Source organism: Sceloporus occidentalis, unplaced genomic scaffold (genome assembly GCF_023333645.1).
Source record: "Sceloporus occidentalis isolate IW3139 unplaced genomic scaffold, rSceOcc1.0.p SCAF_162, whole genome shotgun sequence".
In the NCBI taxonomy this organism is placed as follows: domain Eukaryota; kingdom Metazoa; phylum Chordata; class Lepidosauria; order Squamata; family Phrynosomatidae; genus Sceloporus; species Sceloporus occidentalis.
Window position 1 is genome coordinate 1,128,510 of NW_028317142.1, and position 5,489 is coordinate 1,133,998.

Below are 5,489 nucleotides of genomic sequence, written 5' to 3' on the forward strand. Positions count from 1 at the left end.
TAACACCATCTGCAGCATAAATCTTTGAGATTCCCCTGCATGCTGTGTCACAGATCATACAATCTATGCTCTGTTCCGATGGCCAAGAGGCTTCCAGATCATGAGAACCAACTTACAAAAAGAGGATCATGGGTAGGTGTGTAGTAGCCACATGAAGATCTTAAAACGAAACTTTAATATTCCTTTCTGGTACAAATTATATACACACAGAGCTGGCCTTAGGTGCTCTGGCGCCCTGTGCGGACTACTCCTCTGGCGCCCCCCCATCCCAAAAAAAGAAAGGAATAAAAACTTGTAACAAAACCCCAATCACCATATACTACTCCAAACATTGATGTGGTCTAGGCCTACCACTTAATTGTCTGGCTTAGCAGTAGGGATGCACCGAAACGAATTCTGGACAGTATAAGTTAAAGACCTCCGATACCGCTCCCTTGCGAGCCTGCTCCTCCAGCGGCGGACATTACTGTCCGTCTCTGGAGGGGTGCCGGGCGCCCCCCCCTGCCGCTGCACAGGTCGCACACCCCAAAGGCCGGCCCTGTATACACACACATATATATATATATCTATATATACACACACACACACACCTCAAAATGTCCGCTGGGGCCATGCAGCTTACCGGGCTTTGGTAGCGAGCAGCAGGAGAACAGGAAGCTAGAAGAGTGTCACATAACTCTGCCTCCCCCCTCCTTCCTCTGGGGGCGGGGCCAGAGAAGTTGCTCGCACAGCCGGGCCCCTGCAGAAGTCTTCGAGTGGGAGATCTGCAGTTCAGGTAAGGGGGTGGGGGAGGGTTTCTGAGTATGTGTGATTAATGGAATGAATGAGTATTTAAATGTTTGTGAATGAGTGTGTGTTAGTATGGATGTTTAAGGGGGGTGGTGGTGGTAGCATGGCATAGGGAGGCTGTACTCACAGTCCTATCATCCCCAGGTTCCAGCATGTACTGGCTGCCTTGGCTTGATAGGAGTGTGATTGCCGTTAGCAGTATATATATATATATATATATATATATATATATATATATATATATATACATACCTCCAGAAATGCCTTTTAACCACTCTGGTATATAGGGGATTAAAAGGCATATCATGGGGCAGAGTGGCATATAGGAGGGTATAAGACATTTCTGGAGGCAGAGTGGCATATAGGAGGGTATAAGACATTTCTGGAGGCAGAGTGGCATATAGAGGGTTAAAAGGCACATCATGGGGCAGAGTGGCAAATAGGGGGTATAAGGCATTTCTGGGGGCAGAATGGCAACCCTGGGGGCAGATGTGCATAACTGGGGGGGCAGGTTGGCAAATAAAAGGAAATTAAAAAAATATATTTTTCTCAATCATAGTTTTTATTAACCCCTTGGTGACAAAGGCTGATTTTACTTTTTGTACCCTTCGTGACAATGGCCGTTTTAACATTTCTGCGCTGCTCGTGTTTAGCTGTAATTTTCTTTTTTTCCCGTTTACTGAACCCACACACATTATATATTGTTTTTTTCAGGACAAGAAGGGCTTTCTTTAGATGACATTGTTTTGATTGTATCATATTATTTACTATTAAAAAAAGTATAAAATATGGTGAAAAATTTAGAAAAAATTTAGTTTCTAAATTTTAGTTGAAAAATCTTTTACTCATCTATAAAAGGTAATGAAAAAACCTGCTAAATAGATTCTACTATTTGTCCTGAGTTTAGAAATACCCAATGTTTTTATGTTTTTTTGCTTTTTTCTACACATTATGGGGCAAAAAGTACAGGTAGCGTTTTGCTATTTCAAAGCCATTTTTTCCAAATCTGGTAATTCTTCCCCCCATGTGCCATTTCAGGTATCTTTGAAGCCGGCCAATGCAATTTACCCCATCAAGTCATATATTTTTGAAAACTAGACAGCCCAGGGTATTCCAAATGCTAGTATTTTAACCCTTTCCAAGCACTAATTCTACCATCAGCCTTTGTCAAACTTTATGGTAGTCATTTTTTTTGCATTTGTTTTTTCACATACATTTTACTTCAGGTATGAATAAACAGGTTCTGGTATATGTCACTATCATAAAACACCCCAATATGTGTTTAGCAACATATCCTGAGTACAGCCATACCTCACATGAATGATTTTGCCTGGCTGTTTGGGGGCAAAAGGGCCACATTTGGGGCATGCGCATTTTCAATGTTGAACTTTGGCATTTGGGGATCCACTGCCCATGCCCTATTTGGTACATCTTTGAGCTGGGCCATTTCAGCATGCCCAATAAAGCCATATATTTTTGAAAACTAGATTCAAATGCTAGTATTTTAACTCTTTCCATGCACCATATCTACCACCAGTCTTTGTCAAACTTTGTGGTAGTCATTTTTTTGCATTTGTTTTGTCATACACATTTTACTTCAGGTATGAATTAAAAAGTTCTCGTATGTCACTATCACAAAACACCCCAATATGTGTTCAGCAACATCTCATGAGCACAGTGATACCCCACATGAATGATTTTGCCTGGCTGTTTGGGAGCAAAAGGGCCACATTTGGGGCATGCACATTTTTCAATGTTGAACTTTGGCATTTGGGGATCCACTGCCCATGCCCTATTTGGTACATCTTTGAGCCGGGCCATTTCATTGTGCCCAACAAAACCATATATTTTTGAAAACTAGACACCCCAGGGTATTTTAAATGCTGGTATTTTAACTCTTTGCATGCAAACATTTTACCACCAGCATTTTTTCAAAGTTTGCAGTAGTATTTTTGTGTGTGTATTTTTCCCACACACACCTACTTTATGTATGAATTTACAGCTCCTGGTATATGCCGCTGTCACACGACACCCCAATATGTGTTCAGCAACATCTCCTGAGAACAGTGATACCCCACATGCATGGGTTTGTCATTTTTGGGGGGAACTAAAAGGCCACATTTGGTACGTGTGCATTTTTCTAATTGGAAATTAGATGTGTGGCCATCCTTCCCCCCGTGTTAATTGGGACCTTGTTGAACCCGGCCAATTCAATTTACCCCATCAAATCATACATCATACAATCATAAAGTAGACACCCCATGGGCATTTAATATGCCAGTATTTTAACGCTTTCAATGCGAGAATTGTTTTAAGCTAATGTGCTAATTTTAGGACTTGCTCACAAAAATATATTTTTTATATATATATTTAAATTTTTTTTTGCCTTTTTTAAAACATTAACATTTTTTTTCAACTTGAAGGTTCCCCTGATAGTGACATCAGAGGGAAATTATTTTTACATTTTACTGTTTTTTTACTATTTTTTTTCTAATTATTATTAATTTTATTTTATATTTATTTTTTCTAATCACACTGTGATTAGAAAGCTGGGCTCCATTGACTTGCATGGTTGAATGCAGTACCTGTAATCAACCTGCAAGTGGAGCCAGAGTTCTCTAGAGGGTCAGGAGACCGTCTAGCGAACCTTTTCATCTTTATTTTTTTTTTTCCCGGGCCGCCGCCATCTTGCTGATGGCGAAGATCACCGGCAGCTGCGGCTGTGACCGCTCTCCGGAACAGTCCATCAAGAGGCATTCCAGCGACACCATTTAAGTTTAGGAGGTGATCGTTGATCACCTCCTAAACGCTTTTAAAACGGGCGTCCGCCGCCATATGTATTGTATGGCGGATGTTGACGCCCCAGGGAGGGGCCAGACATGGCCCCTGATTCCGATCATGGCGTTGCTGAATGCCTCGAGGTCGAGGCATTACAGCAACGCCGTTTGGGTAAAAAAAATAAATAAAAAAAAATCACGGATCGATTTTTTTACCCGTTTTAACAAATGACGGTCCTGGCATGTCATTTGTCGTTAACGACATGTTTTTCCGTGACATGCCCGGACCGGCAATTGTCATCAAGGGGTTAAATATCAAAATATTGTTTACGTGAATTAATATTTACTAGTAAAACTTTTTTCCCTATAGGGTAGTCTTAAATTCAGGCTTTGTTTTTTTCCTAAATTAATATTTAGATTTTGGGGGGTCGTCTTATAATCGGGGTCGTCTTATAATCGAGCAAATACGGTATATACACACACACAGGTGTTCCCCATTAACCCCTTGAAACCTTCCCGACAGTTCCATGCAGTGATGAAAACATGCCAGAAAACCTATTGAAGCATGGAGCCTCATGATTATTAGCATGTCCATGTCTACTCTGTAGATTTCAAAAGCCGGCACTGAAAGTTGTATTGCGTAGATGTCCCCCGGCGGCCCCGCAAGACACCCGGGAGTCTGCTCCGGTAAGTGAGGAGGACAGTGGTAGCATATCTCGGGCAGGGAGGAGGACAGTGGTAGCATATCTCGGGGAGGGAGGACAGAGTGGCAGCATATCTCGGGGGGAGGGAGGAGGACAGTGGCAGCATATCTCGGGGGGGGGGGGCAGTGTCAGCATGTTTTTTTGGTGCTTTTTTAAAGAAAAAAATTCTTTAAAAAAAGCACCAAACTTTTAGGATGCGGCCTATATACGGGGGCGGCCTATATCCGAGCCAATACGGTATATATATAACTATGTAACTAACGCGCACACACACTCTGAACTGAAACGACAGAAGAAGCGGTATTTCAATACGCATAAACAAACATAAGAAATGTACTGAAACGTATTAAATTTTATTTGACAAGCAGAGAAACTTGTATTACAACAAAGCTTTAAACAGCATGATTAAAGACTGTGGCACTCCAGGGAGTACAGACAGATATGTACATGTAGACCAGAAGGGATGCACCCAATGAAGCCGATCATGATAAAGTTTAAAAAGGAAACACAGAACCGGGCATGAAGTACATGAACTAATAGATTTCCTTCAGGTCACGACCAGCATGAAACAAATTAGAACAGAGGTACTTTACAGCAATGTTGCCTGACTAAATGTACAGCAATATGCTGCATTAAAGGATTAAAATCAGTTTCTAGTGTAGTGTTAGCACTGAGCCCTTTAGAAAGGAAAAAATGGTCTACTGCCTAGTCTCTCCGTTTACACAAATCCCAAAACAGAAAACTATTCACACATTAAGAAATTCATGGGCAACGCCATTTCGAATAAAACCCTATTGCAACAAATACTGAATGGCCTTGGAACATTCAGCACAGGTCGTGTCTCTTGGTTATTAAACAATAAAATGCTGCACACGAAATCTGCAGTTTTATAGCATAGAACTGTTTAATAAATATAACGCTGTGTGTGTGTGTGTTTGTGTGTGTGTGTGTCCACAGCTACCAGACACGGTATATTTAATGATTTAGAAAGCATGGAATTAGAGGGAATGCACGTAGGAGATGCCATTCCCCGATAGGCTTAAAATTTACGCTCAATTCAAGTTTCTCGATATCTCAGGAAGACAGAAGATTTAAGGCTTTGGTGGCAATCCTCAGAGTTCTCTGCTAGTGCCAAGTAGGAGAAAAGGAGGCGATAGGACAGCGGCCGCGCCGTCTTCGGTCTGAGTTCAAGGAGGACTTTCCCGGAAAGGGATGCTGG